Source organism: Bos grunniens, chromosome 13, assembly GCF_055505025.1.
Source record: "Bos grunniens cultivar Pamir isolate PY7600 chromosome 13, Bosgru_T2T1.0, whole genome shotgun sequence".
NCBI classification, from domain to species: Eukaryota; Metazoa; Chordata; class Mammalia; order Artiodactyla; family Bovidae; genus Bos; species Bos grunniens.
This window is the reverse complement of record NC_141177.1, coordinates 71,178,269-71,200,642: the sequence shown is the minus strand read 5'-3', so window position 1 is coordinate 71,200,642 and position 22,374 is coordinate 71,178,269. Positions and strand designations below refer to the sequence as shown.

General features: G+C 47.4%; 1 long non-coding RNA gene across 1 annotated transcript; it reads left to right on the top strand.

Moving 5' to 3' along the window:
* Nucleotides 1-13,626: 13,626 nt before the first annotated feature.
* Nucleotides 13,627-18,077, top strand: LOC147361197 (uncharacterized). Its single transcript, XR_015139895.1, has 2 exons — nt 13,627-16,373; nt 17,364-18,077. It is a non-coding gene; the product is annotated as an uncharacterized LOC147361197 (long non-coding RNA).
* The last annotated feature ends 4,297 nt before the right edge of the window (nt 18,078-22,374 follow it).

Here is a 22,374-nt window from a genome sequence, read left to right as displayed (position 1 = left end):
AAATAAATGGGCCTTCAGCAAAGCAGATAGGAGAAATGATCATGTGTCCTGGGGGCTGAGTGGGGTGCCAGAAGAGGAGATTATATATAAAGTTGCCTGGGGAGGGGATTTATGACAATTGCATTCTTTGGGAAGGCTCTGCTTTTAGGCAGGTAAAGGGTTTCAGGGACTCATAACTTCAGCTCAAAAATCGTTTGTACCCCCAAAGTGGCATGTTTTGGGGTGACAGGTCCTAAGCCTCTTCACCATCAGTGACAGAACGCTTCTCTAAAGAAGGAAAAGAGATTCAGTCTGGGACATCTCCAAAGAAGAAAAATAGATGTTTACAGGATGTGATATTGTTTTAACTTTTTTTCATTTTAAGATACTAAGTTTTATGTCACAGTGAGTGTCACTGTATATTTGTAATCATTTCCAATCTTTGTCTCAGGGCTCGTTACACCATAAGCACAAAAGTGATGCCTAGTCAATATTTTGCTAAGATCTCTTTTCTTTTCTTTTTCTATGATTAGAGAAAAACATTCCAGGTCCACAAATAGGGCTTTATTCACACAGGATCTACAGCTTAATCTTCTGGAAATACTATTCTCAGTTATCTTTTACATTCACGCCTTTGTTTTCGGATGCTCTTGATTGTGGGTTATTTAAGATTGGTTTTGGCAGTTTGTTTTAATTGTCCTTTAATGGATTTTACATTTCATTTCTAATAGTAACATTAATACTTATCGATCAGACAGTTTTAATAAGTCAGACTTTACTTTTACAATGACGTAAGGTGTTGAGAACAGGACAAAGGATTCCATTTAACACTTGTGAATTGTACTCTCAGAAGGGTTTTCGGTTATAGATAAATCTAAGCATAACTGCCACCATTTTATCAGTAAAAATCCTGAAAAATAGAGGAAAAAATAACAGATTTCATAAGAGTGGATCTTGACCCCTGCTGCTCGTTAGGACTAACTGGGGAAATTTTTTTTTTAATCAAGTGTATATTCCCACTGTGAGCTGTCTCAAAAATTCTTAACAGACCCCCTTTCAGAGTTTCGAAACTGATTTCGGGTAAGTTAGGAACATTTCGACTGGAAAGATGAACATCCCCAGCCATCTCACAGTTCTGATGAACTGCTGGCAGTGGTGGGAAGTGGCAGTGACTTCAGCCCAAGGCCAGACCCTGTGCTTCCTCTCATCACCTCTTACAACAGTTCTTCCAAATAGATTGAGCCTTATGAGGATTTCCATTTTCCTGGATAACTTCTGTCACTTTTCCTTAAGTGACCTGCTGAAAAGAGGCCCAAGCTGTCAGGAAGCCCATGGAGAAGCCGAGAAGGTGCTGCACACTGGTGTCCACCTGACCAGTCAGCATTTCATTGAGCCCCTACAGTGTACTAGTCGCCTTGGGACGGTGCTGGGTTCATACTTCGAGATAGGAGGTGTGTTTTATAGTCTGTGTCTCAGTTCAGTGTTGGCGATGGGACGTGTACAGGTGACCATTGTGGGCACAGAAAAGCCCAGTGCTGGAGGGTCTGGGAGGGCCTGTGCGGGAGAGAGAGTAGACGGACTGAAGGGAGGGAGAGGGGCGTTTGTAGAGAAGGGATGCACGCAGCCTCGTGCCGTGTGTGGGGAAGTTCTCGCTTTGGCATGTGTGTCTGGGATGGGGTGGGAGAGTCTGCAGAGACCTGGCCTGGGGGCCTGTGTGCCCTGTGGAGGCGGATGTAGGGGTATAGGCCTGGGGGATGTTTGGACAGTTGCAACAAGTGTTATTTCTAAAAGGTGGTACGGATCCCAGCACCAGGGGAGAAATTACCAAGAAAAGGTAGTGAACTTGAGAACTATTTACTAAGTAAAAATTGGCGAAACTTGATAATTGATTGAATGTAATCATAACAATTAAGGATAATAGCTAACATTACTGAATGCTCGCTGTGTGTCTGGCATTGTGCTCGGCATATTACCCGTATTAATTCTCCCAATAACTGAAGTGTATGACCTTAGTTCCCAGTTTACATATGAGAAAACTAAGGCTCAGGGAGTTGAAGTGACTTGCCCCAAGTTACACAGCTGCTAGGAAAAGAGACCCAGGCAGGACTTGAATCTGAGTCTAGAACTTCCATTCCCTCACTGACAATTTTAAGAAAGTATTATTTACCTACCATAAAATTCACCCATTTAAGTATACACATCAGTGATTTTTTAGTAAATTTACAGAGTTATGCAGCCATCACAGCAAACCAATCTTAGAGCATTTCCATTACCTCAAAAAGCTCTTTTCCCCATTTGCAGGATCCATTCCCACCCACAGCTTCAGGCAACTGTTAATCCACCGTCTATCTTTCTGATTTGTCTTTTCTGGACCTTGAAATGGAATCAGACAATATGTGGGGTTTTTTGCATCTGACTTCTTTTTGCTTTTTGAGGTTCATCCATGGGTAGCAAGTGTCAGTATCCACTTTCTTCTTTATTGCTGACTAGGAGTCTGTTGTCTGGCTATCACACTTTGTCCCTCCAGTCACTAGTTGATAGGCATTTGGGTTATTTCCACTCGCTGCTCTGACCATTTGTGCCAAGCGTTTGGCCTTGTTTTCATTTTCTTTGGGTGTATATTTAGCCGTGCTGTTGCTCGCTTTTATGATAAACTTGTGTTTAACTTTTAAAGAAGCTGCCACACTCTTTTCCATCATATCTGTATCATTTACCTTCCCACCAGCAGTGTATGAGGGGTCTGATTTCTCCACGTCCTCGCCGATGCTTGTTCTGTATTTTTGGTTAAAGCCATTCTAGTGGGTGTGAAGTGATATCTCACTGTGACTTTGATTTGCATTTCTCAAATGGCTAATGATATTGAGCAGCTCTTCATGTTTTTATGACTCATTCGTGTGTATTCTTTGGTGAAATCGCTATTGATATCTTTTGCTCACTTGTTTAATTGGGTTTTCTTATTTTTTTAAAGTAAGCATTCTTAAAATACTCTGGATACAATTCCTTTGTAAGACATAAGATCTGCAAATATTTTCTCCCAGTCTGTGACATGTCTTTTCAGTTTCTTAATGATGTCTTTTGAAGTATGAGTGTTTTTAATGAAGTCCAGTTTATTGTTTTTTTTCCTCCATGGATCATGCTTTTAGTATTGTATCTCTCTGCCTAACCCAAGGTGACAAATGATTTTTCTCCCATGTCTTATTTCAGAAGTTTTACAGTTTAGCTCTTACATTGAGATCTATGAGCCATGTCAAATTATTACTGTTATAAGGTGTGAGGGAAGGATCTAAGTTGATATGCATGTTCAATGGTCTCAGAACCAAATTTAAAAGACAGTGCTTTCCAAAACTGAATTGCCTTAGTACCTCTATCAAGAAATCAGTGAATCATATAAGTGTTTAAGTTTCGAAAACAAGAAGTGTACATCCTCCAACTTTGTTCTTTCTCAAGTTGTTTTGACTCTTCTGGTCCAGTGTTATGCTTCTTTTGTTAAAGTTATGCCTGTTGTATTTTTCTTGCACTTGTGACTAGAATTGTGTTCTTCAGAACCTGTATTCTCGCACACATCATTCTGTACTGCTGAGCGGAACAGAAGGCCAGAGGTTGATTTCTGCAGTTCCCTGGTTGGGCCGTGGGAGGGACAGTGAGGCCACCATCTGATGAATCCGGGAGAAGGAGTGGGTTTAGGGCTGACGAGGAGACGGCTTCTGTTTGGACCTGTAGAATCTGAACAGTGGGGTACGGACACATCGAGCAGATGGGCAGCTGGTGATTGTGGAGAGATTTGGACTTGCTGGCACGTAGGGGTCAAGTCATAGGAGAGCACCTGCCTGGGGAGGAGATGAGCTGAGGAGGGGAGCGTGAAGGACTCGGAGGGACCGGCCTGGACTGGGGTTCCACGGCACACAGGCCCGGTGATTAAGGACGGAGCTTCCGCATCAGACTGAGTCGAGTTTGAAGTCGGCGCCCGAGACATCCACTGGCCTCCGTCCTGGGGAAGGAGGAGCAGGACCATAGCATCTGTGCCCTTCTCTGGGGTATGCAGGCTGCAGTGCTCGTTTCCTGGAGTTGTGAGGATTCAACAAGCTGATTGGCGCATGGTTTCCAGGAAGGCATCACCACGCAGTAGTAAGGAGGAAGGTTACCTGTCCTCCCAGCCCCCGCAGAGCTGGGCGTTAGTGACCAGGAGGGCCGCAACCCTGATTACATGGAGCTGAGAGTCTCACGAGCAACACAGCGGCACACGTGTCACGACAGGACACCTGCGGGGGGCGGGGGGAGGATGGCCCAGGGCGATGGGAGAGGAGGGGCCCTGGCTGGGGGGCTGCAGGTCCCAGGAAGGAGGAGAGGTCAGCAGCCTAAGTGCAGGAGAAGATCCAGTGACTTGACTGAAGAGATGGTTGGAGTTTGATAGGGCGTTGGGGCTGTCATCTGCTGTCATTCCTAGAGCCACGGCCAGGTTGGCACGTGTGGGAAGCAATGCCACTCTCCAGAGCAGGGTGGGGGTGTAGTGGGAGGGTTGGGCCTACATGGGGAAAATGATGCCAGTTAGAGGGCAGTTCTGACCCTTCACGCACTTGGGAACCGCTACCAGGCTGCCCTAAAACTCCCTGTAGATCAAACTTTCCACTTTGATTTGGAGGAAAGTCAGCATAATTTGAAGATAAAGCCGGCTGCATCAAGACCTCTCACATCCTTCCCTGGAACACCCTTGACTTTGGAGAGCACATCTGTAAGTTTTGCTGCAGGTGTGGTACCCTAAGGAGATTTGATGTGGGAGTTGCCGTGTGTGGGCGTGCAGAGGTTCACTTCTCTGAAAGCCAAATATGAATCCACAATGAACCACGGCTCCCAGATAGCTCAGCCGGTCTTGAATGCATTCATCAGCTCCACTGAGATCCTGGTGTGACTCTGGGCAGGTCCCTGAGCCTTTTTGGGCCTGGGTTCTCTGATCTGCAAACTCTAGAGGTGGAAGGGAGAGTCTGAAAAGGGTTCTGCCCCAAATTCTCTAAGGGGAGGGTGCCCCAACCCCAGGCCTGTGTGTCTGCTTTGTGCAGCTGCCATGTCAGGCGGTCTGAAGATAGTGGTGAGCAAAGAACAGATGGCCTTGTGGCATTAAGGAGCAGGCGGACGTGTGGGGAGGGTTGGCATTCATGCTTTCTTACAAATGAAGACCCACATCTATGGCACGGACCAGAAGGGTGGGGAACCCAGTGCGCTCAGCCCCTGTATGACAAGCACGAACATGATGCTTATGAGAAGAGATGTGGCTCAGATTGGTCCTGCGGGGAAGTCACCACGGAAACACACAGAGGAAACTGGCTCACAGCCATGGGAAGTGAGGGACCCTCACAAGACAGCCGGGGAGCAGAGGATGGATGCAAAGGAGCAAATAAGACCTAGACACTCAGGTTGCTGTATGGATGCAGTGTTAAATCATCAACCACATCTGTACCCACAAGTCATACCATTAGCAGGACCACCTCTGAAAGGGCAGAGAGCGATGGCCCTGGCGGTGCACAGCTTGGTGGAGTCATCATAGCTTGACTGGAAGTCATCATAGCTATGCCCCTGTCTGAGCTGCCACTCACCAGCAGGGTGAGCTTGGGAAAGCCACGTTTCCTTCTGGGCCTCACTGTCTCAGCTCTAAAATGTGGGCGTTGGAGCTGGATGGGCTGGTGGAGATGACGTCGGAGAGCAGGTCTCAACCAGGGTGGTGAACCAGAGTCTCTTGGGAAGCTGCCCAAAATACTGGTGCCCAGGCCACCCCAGATGAATGAGGCAAATCTCTGGGGGTGGGGCTCAGAAATTAGGATTCTTCTTAAAAATTAAGCCCACAGCAGCCCAACAGTTCACGACTCTGTTATCTGTCCATCAGACCCGAACCACCTGATGCAGTTGTATAGGAATAAGCCACAAGCAGCCAGAGTCCTGGGGTCAAAACCTCTGATGAGAAGCCACGAATGACATGCCCGCCTCTGCCACCAAGCAAACTGTTTTGACCATGAAGAAAGGAGATGTCGCTCCATCTCCGCCTCTACGTCATTGTTGTTCTAGCTTCTGTGGCCTTCTGTTACTGTCTGTGAACACCTTACAATCATGTGAGGGCATTTTTATCTAGAGAATGAAGTGGTGTCTGGAAAGAACTCAGGTTTGCAGCAGGCTTGGAGATGAGTCTCAGCTTTTCCAGTAGCCTTTCTGAACCTTAGCCTCTTGAGTGAAATAGAGAAGATGAGGCGTTCTCCACAGGCCTGCTCTGAAGATGTACTGAGATGATGTACATCATGTGTACATGATGTGCAATACAGCGCCTGGGACATGTGCTCAGTAAGGTTAAACGATGAATAGAAATGTCTGTATAGGGAATAGACTAATATCACTTATATTTGAAGTTTGTTTTTCCCCTTTGAGACTTGTGAAGTACCCCCAAGTGGAATATGAGCAAAGAACAGTGAAAGAAAATGTACGGATAGAGAAATACAACGCTATTAAACACATTCTCCATCCTGCCAGTAATTCAGTTCAGTCGCTCAGTTGTGTCTCACTCTTTGTCACCCCATGATGTACTCTGCATATGGGCTTCTCTGGTGGCTCAGTTGTTAAAAGAATCCACCTGTACTGTGGGAGACCTGGGTTCGATCCCTGGGTTGGGAAGATCCCCTGGAGAAGGAACAGTTACCCACTCCAGTATTCTGGCCTGGAGAATTCCATGGACTGCATAGTCCATGGGATCACAAAGAGTCAGACACGACTGAACAACTTTCACTTCATTCTGCATATAAGTTAAGTAAGCAGGATGACAATATACAGCCTTGACATACTCCTTTCCCAATTTGGAACCAGTCCATTGTTCCATGTCTGGTTCTAACTGTTGCTTCTTGACCTGCGTACAGATTTCTCGGAGGCAGATAAGGTGGTCTGGTATTCCCATCTCTTTAAGAATTTGTTGTGATCAACACAAAGTCTTTGGCATAGTCAGTAAAGCAGAAGTAGGTGTTTTTCTGGAACTCTCTTGCTGAATGGAAGCAATGACCGACGAGGCCAGTTGGCAGAGAGGATGTCCATGCTCTGCCAATGGGAGGAAAAGTTCCCCTTCAGTGTGCCAAGTCCCACACCACTGCATGAGCAGAAGTACAAGCAGAAAAAAATAGATGTGAAAGGATGTTTGTCTTGCAACAGCAGAGGATCAGTTAAATTGAGGTTGAGTTCAGTTCAGTTGCTCAGTCGTGTCTGACTCTGCGACCCTGTGGACTGCAGCACACCAGGCTTTCCTGTCCATCACCAACTCCCAGAGCTTACCCAAACTCATGTCCATCGAGTCAGTGATGCCGTCTAACCATCTCATCCTCTGTCATCCCCTTCTCCTTCCACCTTCAATCTTTCTCAGCATCAGGGTCTTTTCCAATGAGTTAGTTCTTCGCATCAGGTAGCCAAAGTATTGGAGTTTCAGCTTCAGCATCAGTTCTTCCAAGGAATATTCAGGACTGATTTCCTTTAGGATTGACTGGTTTGATCTTGCAGTCCAAGGGACTCTCAAGGGTCTTCTCCAACACCACAGTTCAAAAGCATCAGTTCTTTGGTGCTCAGCTTTCTTTATAGTCCAACTCTCACATCCATACATGACTACTGGAAAAACCATAGCTTTGACTAGACGGACCTTTGTTGGCAAAGTAATGTCTCTGCTTTTTAATATTCTGTCTAATTTTGTCATAGCTTTTCTTCCAAGGAGCAAGAGTCTTTTAATTTCATGGCTGCCGTCACCATCTGCAGTGATTTTGGAGCCCCCCCAAAATAAAGTCAGCCACTGTTTCCCCATCTATTTGCCATGAAGTGATGGGACCAGATACCATGATCTTAGTTTTCTAAATGTTGAGTTTTAAGCCAACTTTTTCATTCTCCTCTTTCACTTTCATCAAGAGGCTCTTCAGTACCTCTTGGCTTTCTGCCATAAGGATTGTGTCATCTGCATATCTGAGATTATTGATATTTCTCCAATATCTGGCAATCTTGATTCCAGCTTGTGTGTCATCCAGCCCAGCATTTTGGACAATGTACTCTGCATACAAGTTAAATAAGCAGGGTGACAGTATACAGCCTTGACATACTCCTTTCTAGATTTGGAACCAGTCTGTTGTTCCATGCCCAGTTCTAACTGTTGCTTCGTGACCTGCATACAGATTTCTCAGGAGTCAGGTAAGGTGGTCTGGTATTCCCATCTCTTGAAGAATTTTCCACAGTTTTTTGTGATCCACACAGTCAAAGGCTTTGACATAGTCAATAAAGCAGAAGTTGATGTTTTTCTAGAACTGTTGCTTTTTCTGTGATTCAACAGATGCTGGCAATTTGATCTCTGGTTCCTCTGCCTTTTCTAAATCCAGCTTGAACATCTGGAAGTTCACCGTTCACGTACTGTTGAAGCCCGGCTTGGAGAATTTTGAGTGTTACTTTGCTAGGATGTGAGATGAGTGCAATTGTGTGGTAGTTTGAACATTTTTTGGCATTGCCCTTCGGGATTGGAATGAAAACTGATCTTTTCCAGTCCTATGGCCACTGCTGACTTTTCCAAATTTGCTGGCATATTAAGTGCAGCGCTTTCACAGTGTCATCTTTTAGGATTTGAAATAGCTCAACTGGAATTCCATCACCTCCACTAGCTTTGTTCATAGTGATGCTTCCTAAATTGAGGTGTATAACCATATAAAAGAACACTAATACTGTTCACTCTTTAAGAATAGCAGAGATAGTCTGATATGTGCTGACGTGAAAGAGGTCTAATTTATTATTAACAGAGCTACAAACAGCGTTCACCTAGACCTTGGTTGGCTTTCCAACTTCTGCCTTTGCATCAGGCCAACCTTGAAGCTGATGGTGTTGTGCTGTTGAAGGTCATGCATCAGGTGGGGTCAGGGGTCACTTACTGTAGGTTTGGGAGGGCCAGGGAAGTTCTATGTACACAAGGCTTCAAAGCCTTGTGGGCAGACACTGAAGAAGGTTTAGAACCAATGGGCAGGTGCCTAGGATGTTAGAAGGAGCCATGTTGAAATAAGACAGAGGTAAGAAGGGCTTAGGACCCCTGAAGAGGAGAGGTGTCCCAGGCATGTAGGGATGAAAGCTAAGAGCCAGCCAAGATGGACAGGTCCCATCTAGGGCACCGTTTAAAAGTTCTAACAATGAGCCTAACAGGGCTTGGGTGTAGCTCAAAGGAAATGGCAACCCACTCCAGTATTCTTGCCTGGAGAATCCCGTGGGCAGAGGAGCCTTGTGGGCTACCAACCGTGGGGTCGCAGAGAGTCAGACACGACTGAGCAGCTAAACAATAACAGCAGCAAATGGCCATGCCCAGTGAAGATGCCTTCAAACCTCCGTTCCCACCACCCCGCCCGCAAACAGTCCTGCTGCTTCCCTGGCTGGTCTCTCAGTTCAGGGAGGAAGAAGGGGAGGAAATCAGAGGGGCCCCTGGGGCAGCCCTGAAGGGCAGCCAGGGGTCACAGGCTTGCCACCCCGAGCCCAGGGCACTAATGGAGGCCACGTCCCGATCCCCCAAGGATGGTGTGGCCCAGGACAGAAGGGCACTTGCTTGTTTTCATATCAAAGCTACAGGTCAAGTGATGCCAGTGAGTGAAAGTTCGAAAGGCAATAACAGTGTTTTTTGGGAAGTCATACATCTCAGAAACATGGAGACCTTGAAGCAAGGGGAGTCCCATCCCTGCTGGTCTCTTCCTGCCAGTAAGTTGACATTGGACTTGCTTCTGTTTCAAAGCCTGTGTGCGAGGCTGGCTTCTCTTCCCCGCTGGCCCCTCAGAAACAGTGGTGGGTGTTTATCAGTCTGAGAAAGGGGTGGGGAAGTCTTAAGCCTGGACCTGTCCCATCTTTTTAAAAATCACCAGATGTTTCATTAGCCTGGGATAGCCTATCTTTTGGAGTTCATGGATCAGTAAAATGATTTACAAAATTTGAGGCACATAGAACTGTCTTCTTTTTTTTTTGGTTGCTCCTTGTGGCACGTGGGATCTTATTTCCTTGAACCATGTGCCCTGCCGTGGAAGCACAGAGTCTTAACCACACAACCACCAGAGAAGTCCTGTCCATTTTTATTTTATCAAATATACTTGTTAAAAAATATCTTAAAGAATGTTGGTACACACGTGAGAAAGGATGAGCATAAACTCAGAAAAAATGGACAGTCCATTAAACTGAATGTAGTTAGCCTTTTAAATAATCCACTGTATTGACTTTTTTTGTTGTTGTTAACACCCTCATTGTCATGGCAGACTGGTGGAGACTGAGTTGGGCTCGGCCCTGGTGCAGTCATCAGCATTTAAAGGCCACTGAATTTGTGTTTGTTTGAGTACCAGATGATATGATTAGATTGTGGTTTGTAGAAAATTAAATTCTTCAGCTAAACCAGATGCTAAGCCTCTGCCCCGAATCGATATACTATTCGAAGGCCTGGAAACTAATAAACACACCATAACATTAATTTATGGATGGGTTGTTGGCAAATAACTTCAGAGAAGGAATCCAGGCTTGAAACAGCTTTTGTAATGCCAGATGGAGTGTGGATTTAATCAGTCCTGAGAAGGGTATCTGTACAGTGTCTTAAAAACAAAAAACACCTTAATCTGAGTTAGGTCTGAGATAAACTCTGAGAAAGCAGGGGAAACCAGAACCTAATTGAAAGCGTACAAGCAATTAAGCCCCATGCAAAGAAAACCGGAGGTTCTTTTATGATGAAACACATTGGCGGGGGTGCAGGGACAACTTACCCACCCAGAGTCCAGTCACCTGGCAGCTTCACCCAAGGACAAGAGGCCACAAGCGACGGGTGAACGTTCTGCACGCAGGGTGGCAGGGCTGGAGCGTAGCACCCTTGGAGAAACTCTCAGGACAGTGGGCCACGCACACCTCCTCAGCACACTGTTTCTCTTTCTACCAAATGTGCACACAGGCCAGACAGCTCAGCAGCAGTTCTTTGCTTCTGCATGGATGACTCTGTGGGGAGAAGACAGTGCAGTTCAGCTGAGCCACGCTGTAGGCTGAAAGTTATAACCCACCTGATTCCTTAATGAAGCTGTAATTGAGGCTGTGTCCCTGCCATCTGCCACGCCTGGGCCTCCTGCCATGCAGTCGGTGGCAACACTGACCACCCGTCCATACAGAACCCAGAGGCCCTACTATGCTTGTTTCCAGCAAATCTGTAGTCTCTGCCCTCCTGCCTTGCCCCAGCCCTGCTCCCTCCTAAAGCGTGTTTTGAAGTCCACGCTGAGACAGGTCACCCAGCCCACTTGTCATGCGATGGGGCCGCAGAGTGTGGTGTCTACTGAAGACTTCATCTGGGCCTTCGGAGGCCACTCATCTCCCCCGAGAGGACATCTGTGTTGACCATTTGGCACAGGAGCCAATACCTTTCTGGCCCAAGAGGTCCCTGGCTTCTTTCCAGGGAGGAGTATGAGGGTTAGAACTCAGAGATAATGAAAAAATGGAGACAGAGACCCAGGAAAGAGGCCCCCACTGAAGGTAAGAGCCTTTGTAAATGTGCCTTTGTTACCTGAGTGGATGTTCAATACGCATTTGTTGAATGAATGAGTCAAAGCAAATCAAAAAGGGAAAAGCTATTGCATATGGAGCTCGGGCGTCACCACCAAGTGTCCCCCACTGGTTCCTTGTCAGGCTCTCGTCTGAAACACTCTGGAGCCTGTGGGGACCTTGGTGATGGTGTCCTCCTGAGAAGGTGAGCAGTGACTCTCTTCACAGGGTTGTGGCAGCTGTGAGTGGAGCTCCTGGACCTGGTTGATAGCAGAACCTGGACTAAAACCCGTATCCCGTGACGCCCAGCTCAACACGCTGTCTAATCTGTCAGGCTGTTGACCCAGCCAGGGAGTGTGCGCCACCCATGTACACCCCGCTGCGGGCAAGCACGGGGTGATTCACTCAGGCCCTGCCCCTGACCTCAGTAAAGCCAGGGGCCTCCTTAAGAACTTGCATCCCAGAAGGAAGACTTGACCTTGAACCCTGCGCTCCTCTTCACCTTGGGCAAAGCTTTTTACTCAGAAAGTTTACCTCTGCCCCCTGGCACAGTGAAGATGATGCCTAAGATCAGCAGATGAACGAACTCACAGTGACTCCTCTGTACCTGTGCTGAGTGACAGACGAAGGGACAGGTGCCCAAGTCGCCAGAATATTCCCTTCCCTGCCAAGGAAGCACAGAGGGCTCTAGCCTAGAGCCCAGGTGAGGCTCCGCACTGCATCAGCCTAGATTTTTTTCTGGGTTGCTCGAAGCAAAAGAAGTAGTGCATCCCCTCCCCTTTTTCCTTCCCTCCTCTCCCTTGGACAGTTACTGAGTATTTGCTTCGTATTGGGCACTGGGGATAGAGTAGTGAGGGGCTTCCCTGGCAGCTCAGACGGGAAGAACCTGCCTGCAATGTGGGAGACCTGGGTTTGATCTCTGGGTCAGGAAAATCCCCTGGAGACGGGAATGGCAACCCACTCCAGTATTCTTGCCTGGAGAATCCCACGAACAGAGGAGCCTGGCGAGCTACCGTCCATGGGGTCCCAAAGGGTGGGGCATGGCTAAGTAACTAACACTTTCACTACACTGTAGAGCACTGAACAGTGGCCCGCACCCTCATGGGGCTCACATTCCAATGGGGGGACAATAAAGTCAACACATAGCAAGGTAGCCAGTGAGGAAACAGCTTGGAGAGAGGGTTGCAAGGGGTTGTGGTTTTATTTAGGATGGTCGGTGAATACCCCCGCTCCCCTGGGGAGAAGTTGACCGTTGAGAATAGACTGGAAGGAGGGAGCAAGACTTTTAGGTATTTGGAGGAGAGTCTTTCAGACTGAAGGAGTAGCTAGTGCAAATGTCCTGGGCAGGAGGGGCCTGTTTGCTTGAGGAAGAACAGGAGGGGCCACGAGGCTGAAGCCAAGAGTGTGTGAGGGGCCGAGACATCTATGAGAGAGAAGGTCTGGGGCCAGACCCTGAGATTATGAGGTCATTAGAAAGATGGGAAATCACTGGAGGATTATGAGCAGTACATAGGTTGATGTGACTTTTGTTTAAGCGCTGTTCTCCCATCTGCTGGTTAAGGAGCAGGTGGAGGAGTTGGCACATCTCAGCTGTTAACCAAGGGGAGGCGACGAGACTGTGGACAGGGTGGGCCAGGGAGGACTGAGAAGTGGTGAATATATTTAAAACCTATTTCAAAAATGGAGCCAACACCCTTGCTGCTGGACTGGATGTGGGCCGTGAGCCAAGGAAAGGAGACGGGACCGCTGCAGATGCTTGGAGTCTCTTTTTGGCTGAGTAGCTTGGAAGATAATGTGTCCTGATCTGGGACAGGAAAGATGTGGGAAGGGCAGAGGGAGCATGAGGGCACTCGTATTGGGTGTATTAACCTTGAGTTAATGTGTAATAAGAATGAGAACAGCCTGTGTGTACTGAGCTCTTCCTCTGCGTCAGGCACTGGGCAAAGCGTCTTACAGATAGTGTCCCGTTTAATTCTACAACAGCACCACTGTCATCTCCATTTTCGATGTAAGAAAATGGGCAGTTGTGCCCATTCACAGCCTGACAAGACCTCCTGCAACAGCAGCAAAAATAGATCTTTCCCGTTTAATTGTTCTGCCCTAACTGCACGGTCATGGTTGGTACTGGCTCGTCACACTGTTAATGAAGAGATGAGTTTTCTCCTTGCTCCCACTGAACAGTGAGAGATTATCAGCTTTGTTCTGCTCCTGGAGCCCCGTCGATGCTCCATAGACACTTGAATGACTGCGTGAGTGAGCTTGCGGAATGTGTGGACACGACCACAGGCTGGGCTGAGTACATTTCTTGCAGGGTGGGGTCCGCCTGTCTACTGGGCACATGACAGATTCGGGGGCGAGTGAGCTTGAAAACCAAGGGCATGAACGGTTCACAGTGAGCAACTGGGCTTCATAACTAGAAGCATCGAAAACAGAAAGTCTGAATCAGCACCTGAGGTGAGCAGCGTGGAGCAAAGTAAGAGTCGTGGGGTAGGAGGAGGTGGGAAGGGGGGTCAGTTCACGACTAATCTGTGGGACCTGGTGTGCTTTCCTGTTAGCAGCTGGGAGAGCCTTACTAGCTGGGGGAGTCCTAAAGAGGTCAGCAGTGTGCGCTGAAAAACAGAGACGTGGGAAGAGCTCCGGGTGTCCCATTCAAGAAGTGTATTCGTTACCTGTTGGCTGAGTAACGAATCACCCCAAACGGAGTGGCTCACGACCACCATGTTGATTTACGATGTCTCACGATCCAGGAGCAGCTGGTGACATCTTGGAGGCTCATCGCTGCAGTCTGACTGTCAGAAGCCTGTGCCCATGGTTGGCCCTCGTTCAGGGGCAGAGAAGCAGGCTCACCTTTCCCTGGGAGGTGAATCCAAGAATGTGCTGGCATGTTTTATAACCACACAGAGGCATGTGACGTGGTCTGGGGATCTCATAATTATACCATCCTGATTACCCAGGACACTTATCATCTATCCAGTGGAAAGTTTCTTGGTGCCTGCAATGGTTGGCAATTCGTGTCAGATGGGCAGGGGGGATGATGTGACGTGCAGACAAGTTGGCTACGTAATTTCTGAGTCTAAACGCCACATCAGTGTTATTACCAAGGAAACCCCAGACCTGGAAACACTTTTTTTCTGGCCTCAGGAGGGTATACATCAGAGCAGCCTGTAAAGTAGTCTGTATCCACAGGGATACAAAATAGAGCTAGGAATGCAGAAAAAGTAAGGAGATTGAGCTGGAAATGAGAAAGTGGCCTTGACTTTGTTGTGTTTTTGACTTGATACAGCAGCAGGAAATTCCAGGTCTTTGAGAGACAGCGATATTCTGGACCAGCTCATCAGCTGCCCCATGACTGTTAAAACCAACAGTGACACCAGTCTTTGCAAAATCAGACCACTCATGCTACTGACCCCAGTGAGAAGGCACTGGGGTTCTGTGCGTGGAAACTGGACTGCAGATAATTGTTTTGTTAGAGGGGAACTGGGAGTTTAGTGAATATAGTCACTGAATATAAGTGAATTAGTGAATTCAAATGTATTTCCAAGCGGAGTTTGAAAGCCTCCGCTTTCAAACGTAAGGACGTTGATTGCACCATGGGATGTTTGCCTGATGCTGACTAATTAGAAAAGTCCATTCCGGGCTTGGCTTGAGTGAGCCCAGGAGCATAAAGTGTGTCACAATAGCTGGCACCCTGGAGTTCCTAGGATAACTCGCCATCTCCTTGGTTGAGTTTATTCAACACACAGACTCTCACTAAAGGCCACCGTGTCCCACCATGTGAAGCAATTGCCAACATGTTGTGGCACCAACAACTGGAGTTCTTACCTGTGGAGGTGAAACAATTAAAGAGGAACCTCAGTGTCACCAGAAGCAATTCCTTGGACCATTTGCCACTGTCTGCAAAGGCGTCCAGACACCACCGCTGCAGGGCCGACTGGCTAGCAAAGACTCACTGGGGCTGGGGGACTTGCCATTTTGGGGTCCAGCCTTATGACCGACTTTTCAGTGTCTCAGGCTGGGCAGATTCCCATGAGGGCAGACCCCAGACCCACATCTCTTAGTGTGTGATGTTGTTCAGTTGCTAAATTGTGTCCAACTCTTTGCAGCCCCATGGACTGCAGCATGCCAGGCTACGCTGTTCTTCGCTATCTCCTGGCGTTTGCTCACACTCATGTTCTTTGAGTCAGTGATGCTATCCACCATCTCACCTTCTGTTATCCGCTTCTCTTCCTGCCTTGTCTCTCCCACCATCAGAGTTGGCTCTGATGATGAGTCGGCTGTTCACAGCAGGGAGCCAAAGTACTGGAGCTTTATCCTCAGCATCAGTCCTTCCAAGTCCTTCCAATGAATGTTCAGGATTGATTTCCTTTAGGATTGTCTGGTTTGATCTTGCTGTCCAAGGGACTCTCAAGAGTCTTCTACAGCACTGCGATTTGAAAGCATCAGTTCTTGGGTGCTCAGCCTTCTTTATGGTCCAACTCTCACATCTGTACCTGACTACTGGAAAAACCATACCTTTGACTATAGAGACCAGTGAAATGTAAGTTGGCAAATCTCACACGTATTATACAAAAATAAATTAATAAGTAAAGAAACTTAAAAGGGAGAAAAGAGAAAGTGAGCAAATAAATTTAAAAACTGGGCTCAATAAAAAAGTTTACTTTTTGAAACAGGATTTCTCAGAGCCTTTAATATGCTACCATGCCTAGTGAATGTCCAGGACAGACAGCATTTTCACATCCTGCATGACCATCAGAGCCGTTTTCCCTGAGATCACCTTGGATGACTTTGTTTTCCAGCAGCAACTTTGGAATACACAGGCCTAGACTAGAACTGTTTAGAGTGTGGCCCTTCACCTGGTGGTCTCCAATGGGGTAAGTACGAAGTTGGGAATACATCTTTAGAAAGTTTTCTGGCACTAGGGTAGAGAGAAATTTTTTATGTCTGTTGAAACTACCAAAGTAGTGGGGCTTATATTTTGTATTTTTTGGTTAATTTCATGTTCTGAGTCATCACGTTTTAGGGTACTTCATAAAAAATATCCATGTGCAGCATACCAAAAGTGAAAAAACACACCAGTCCTTTTCCTCATCATTTGAGAGCATCCCCACCAACAACAAACCCCAAATCAGATTTCTCTAGCATGAGGCCATGAGCACAAAGGTTTCCCCCAGGTAGCATCCTCTAGCCTGCAGGGCAGGCAGCCCTGCCTGTTGTCACTTCTTCATTCACCCATGATTTTATAGTCTGAGTGTGGAATCTCAGACCCTCGCCATGGTCCATCCACTCCTTGCTCACGGACGAGAAGCCCCAGGATGCTCCCTTGTCAGGAGGGGGTTCTGGAGCAGAAAGGAGGTAACAGCCATTAGCCTGCCTGACCCACACCTCACAGTCAGCACCTCCCATCCTTGGCGTGTTGCTGACAGTTCTTTGAAAACTTAAGAAAGTATAACAGGCTTTCAGAAATGGTATCTTCCCAACCGGGAGCTGAGGCCTGGGAGGATTTAAGGAACTGGGTTTAAACAATGCTTGCCTTTTTTTCTCCCTAATTGTGCTGGTCATGTGGGTTCCCCCGACCCCTTCACTCCTGCCAGCTTTCTTAAGTGTTCTCCAATAGAGGACTTAAATGTTTTCAAATAACAATGGTAATTGCCTTCACTGGAGTTCTTTAAAGGTAGATCCTTCTTGCCCACCTCCTCTGAAGGTGTGAATCATGCTCTGATTTATTGCTTAATGCTCAGTCCACATGGTATTATTTCTTTATATCTGTTAATGGGCATTGTAGGAGGGGAGGCAAAAAACTTCCAGAAGTCCCTATTTTTTTCAGCCTAGAATAATTACAAGTAATTTTTCTTTGTTTCCAGGAAATGGTAGATAATCAGCTTTATGTAAAGAAAAATATGCACATGGCATATGGCTGCACATTCCATCTGGGCCCTTCACAGAGAATTAGAACTCTTAACACCGCACGGGGCCTCCAGCAGAGGTGAGTTGCCTGTCATGTTTCTGGAGGCCCAGTCCTGTTATTAAGGGACAGTAGTTGGCCCTGCATAGTTTTTATCCCAAACAGCTGCATTCTTTCAAATGGTTGTTCGGTCTGCTTGACACACTCTAGGGAAGCAGGCAAAGCATCGTGACCTTCCCTCTGTGTACGAGGAACATGAGGATGAGGAGTCCACATGGAAGGAGGCACACGGCTGGGTGGAGGGAGCCTGGGACAAGTTTTCAGGAGCCAGCCCTTGGAGCATCCAGACACCCTCCTCTGCTCCTTATGTTCTTTTGTACGCCAGAGGGGACAGAAACAGGCCAGCTCTGGTTCTTAGAGTTCTAGTTTATGTTGAGTTTTAATCTCCTGGTTGGTGTTGTGTGAAATTGCTGAGAAATGTATCCATCAAAAGTAATCTATAAAGGGGGAAATTGGGAAGCATTGAGTTTTTCTTCTAAAATTCCTCTTGGAATGTGATGAACAAAAGCAAGTAATTTGTATTCAGGAGTTCTTATTCACTTATGCTTGTGTGTCGTTTCTTTGCCTTTGTTCACATTTTAGAAAGACAGTAAAAATAAATGTTTCCTCTGTAGTCTTCTGTCATCTATCTATTTATTCATCCTATACCTGTATCTTTATCTGTCTGTGTATCTATCCAATACATTTATCTAACCATCTAGCTATCCACTGTAGGGGAGGACAAATTCTCCTCTGTCCTCTTTAGGTCTCCAGTTGGGTTTAAGAATTAAACAGACAAAAACAGATGAACAGGGGAAAAGCATACACATTTTAGTAAATTGTTACACATTCATGGGAGCCTCCGTAAGAGAATGAAGAACTAAAGAAGCAACCAGAGCAGAGTCTTTTTATACATTTTGGAAAGAAAAAGTGAATTTGTGAAGAATGGATAGGACAGAAGGGTTTGGGCCAGAGTCAGTGGTGAAGGAGCAATGAAGAGGATGAGGGTTGGCTGAACAGGGTTTGCTTGCACACACTCAGGCATCTTTTCAATTTGTGCTGTCTGTCCATTTCAGCCCAAGCTGTCAATGCTTTTTCCAATATGATTCCCTTAAAAATGTTGTGGATGCCCTATGGATCCTATTGGGGGCTCCCTCCATTAGGGAAAAAGCCTCACCTGCAAATAGCTCCAATATGCACTTTGTGAGGACAGGGTTTTTGAAGCGCCCAGTCGATGGCATCTGTTGTTTGTATGGCAGCCCAAGCTGACTAAGACAGCCAAACACTTGGGCTCGTCCATAAAACTGATTTTCCTGACAGTGCCATGTACTTCATTTTTCCTAGGAGCCCTTTAAGCTTAACATCATTTACTGTCTGGAGAAGGTGAGAATTTTCAAATCCAGAAAGTTCTGCCTCTCTTTTGGTCAACAGTTCTGCCTTTAGCGCATTTCTCTTGTCTTTTTACTAAAAGCAGCAAGAAATCAAATGGCCCCTTCCACACTGCTTGAACCACCTCCTCTGCCACCTCACCCCAATTAGGTATATTTTCTACCTTCCTCATTACTTTGGAAACAGTGCTGGTAAAATTTCTGTCTCTACTAACATAACAATTTCCAGTAAGATTTTTCTTTTTCCTTTAATGCCTGGCCATCTGTGCCCAATGAGGAAGAGGTGGGACCCTGACTAGTAGGGGTACAGGCGCGTCCACGTTTGTGAGCATGCCACGCTGTCATTTAGAGCCTTATATCATTCCAGGTGCTGCTCCTTGTCCTTCCTTCAGAACCTCATGAAGTAGGCTCACTGATGAGAACACAGGAAAGTCTTGTGAGTCTCTCAAGTTCACATAGCTTGTGGCAGACCAAGATTTGAAAACAAGTCATTATCAGAGCCCATGACATTTCTAGCATGTCAAAGAGCAGGTTGTCTAAGGGGGCCCTCTGTGTTGCATGGATGGATGGATAGGTTCCTCTAAGGTGGCTCTGCCACGGCCCCAAGTTTTGTGGTAGGAATAGCAGGGGGTTCTGTTAGATGGGGATGGGTGGAATGCATGCTGCTGTCCTTGGTAGGTGCTTATGACTGAGGAGTTCAGCTCAACATCAATGACTAAGGCTTTTTGGGTTGACCAGATGGACCCTGGGGGAGGCACACAGGAATCAACTCAGGGGTCTCACTTCCATTCCCACCTGAACCTGAATCCAGTCATTCAGAGGGAGCCTATGCCATCCCAGAGGCAGTGACTGCTGCTGCCAGAGCCACTGGCCCTCCATCCCAGGGTCCCTTGAGAAACCCATGGCCTGAACATCTTTGTGCACGGCAGCCAGAGGATGCTGGCACCGCCCCATCACACCCCCTGCTGGAAGCTGTCCACCCTCCTGTCCACTGGAGGGAGGGGCACTTGCTCCCAGGCCCTGTCTCTGGGAGCAGCCTTGGCCAGAGAAAGGCTGGCTGAGTAGATTCTGTTCATCTGCTCCATCTGTTCCCATCAGCATGGAAGGAGTCACGACAGCCCACTTGTGTGCAGCAAATTAATCAATGAGGGTTTTGTTGATATTGGAAGAGGCATATGTGGGCTTTGGAGTTGACTGGCTCATGACCAGCTATGTGGCTTTTGGCAGGTGACTTCATCTCTCTGAGTCTCTGTGTCCTCCTCCACAGGTTGGGGTGCCAACCTCTTCGGAGTGTTGTGAGAGTTCAGTATAAAGCATGTGGTACAGTGTTGGACAAACGGGAGATGTTCAAAGATGTAAGTTTCCTTATTTAGTAATAAGGAAAGAAGTTTTCATTTGGGGAAAAGTGAGGTGTATATGTGTGGGAAAAAAGAAATTAGAGGGACTTTCCTGGTGGTCCAGTGGCTAAGACTCTGCACTTCCAAGGCTGGGGGCCCTGGTTCGACCCCTGGTCAGGGAACTAGATTCCATGTGCTGCAACTAAGACGTGGTGAAGCCAAATAAATAGGTATTTTTAAAAATTAGACAGCTTAATAGCTTGATGCTGAAAAAGATGTCACAAACTCAGATGCTATACCCGTAAAGAACAAGGAGAGCCCCTTCTGTCTACCACGGGGGGTCCTCAGCCCACGTTGCTTAGTCCATGTTATGGACTGAATTTTGTGTCCCCCAAGATTTGCTGAGATCCTGACTCCCAGGGTGTTGGTATTAGGAGATGGGGCCTCTGGGAGGTGATGAGGTCTTGAGGGTGTAGCCCCCCGATGACGTAGTTGTTGTTGTTTAGTTGCTGGGTCACGTCCAGTTTTTTTTGACCCCGTGGACTGCAGCATGCCAGGCTTCCCTGTCCTTCACTATCTCCCAGAGTTTGCTCAAATTCAAGTCCATTGAGTCAGTGATGCCATCCAACCATCTCATCCTCTGCCACCCACTTCTCCTCCTGCCCTCAATATTTCCCAGCACCAGGGTCTTTTCCAATGAGTTGGCTCTTTGCATCAGGTGGCCAAAGTATTGGAGTTTTAGCTTTGGCATCAGTCCTTCCAATGAATATTCAAGGTGGATTTTCTTTAGGATGGACTGGTTTGTTCTCCTTGCGGTTGGTTGGAGGAACTCTCAAGTGTCCTTAGGATTAGTGTCCCTCTAAAGAGACCCCAGAGAGCTTTCTAGTCCCTTTTGTAATGTGAGAACACAGCAGGAAGGCTCCATCTGCAAACCAGGACGTGGCCCTGGTTTCACCAGGCACAGAATCTGCAGCCTTCGCCACTGGGAGAAATGACTGTCCACTGCTTAGGACACCCAGTCTGTGCTGTATTTGTTACAGCAGCCCTAGCCGACTGAGACAGCCCCATGGCTGATTTGAATGAACCCAGACATAGCATTCCTGTGGTGCAGAAGCAGGCACAGACTTGATTATTTATGATTATTATTTTTTTGAAAACCGACATTTAATTATTTGTCTCTGTGCCTCAGGTTTTTGGAAGGGGAAGGATTTGACCGGTCCTCAGACAGGCACGGAGGAGGATAGTTCATCATATCTAGGGCCTGACTGCCTTCAAATGGCCTCTCAGTCTCGGCTTTGCCCCAGATTGCTTATGTTTCTGTCGCCCAGCACAGCACCGGCACATAGTAAATGTTCAGCAAACCTAGGCTGACTCTCCAGTAAGAGTATTTCTCACTCTGCCTGACCTTTATTACATGTCTCCACCATCTGAGGCTGCTGGAACTGAAGCAGGAACTCCATTTTGCCAAACTCTGCCTTCTTCAGTGGCTTTAGCAGAGCCTCTGTGTGTCCAGCCTCCTGTGAGTCCTGGTTTGTACGTACTTTTTCAACCCTGAAAAAATGTGTGTTTGGGCACTTGATTGGACTGGGCTTACAGGTGAAAAGGTAGAAAAAACTGCCGGCCGCCCCCCCACCCCCCGGCCAAATCCTCATCTCTGATTCTATTGCAAATCCTCCTCAAAGACTGACCCAGCTCGCAGCCTTGACTTGCAGTCCTGGGAAAGGAGTCACGTGGCTGTGGTCTGTGTCAAGTGTCCTGCTGAGACCCAGCGGGAGGACGAGTCATATTAATTCTGTCTGACTCCAAGGGCCTCCTTGCAATTCTTTGCAGTGCCCGATCAGAGATCCTCAGGGAAAAGAATGTTTTTAAATCAAGGACAAAATCTTGGTGCAGGCAGCCCTCCTGGGGTTGGTGGCCAGCGCTCAATAGAGAAATCGAGTGTCCAGGGTCAGGCTTTCCACACGAAGGGCCCTGCCCACGTCTGTCATGAACGTGGAGCCTGCTGGCCTGCTCCAGTGGTTCTCCCTGCCCTGGAGCACTCTGTCTGGTGACTGACTGTAAACTTGGTCACTGAGGGGGGCTGTGGCTCTCCATCCCCGGACTGGTCACCGACCTCGCCCTCCTCAGAGGAGCAGGTCTGTGGCTTGAGAGTCGTTTGATGGGGTCGCAGTCTGGTTGGCCGACCAGGGGCATTGATTCCGTGCTC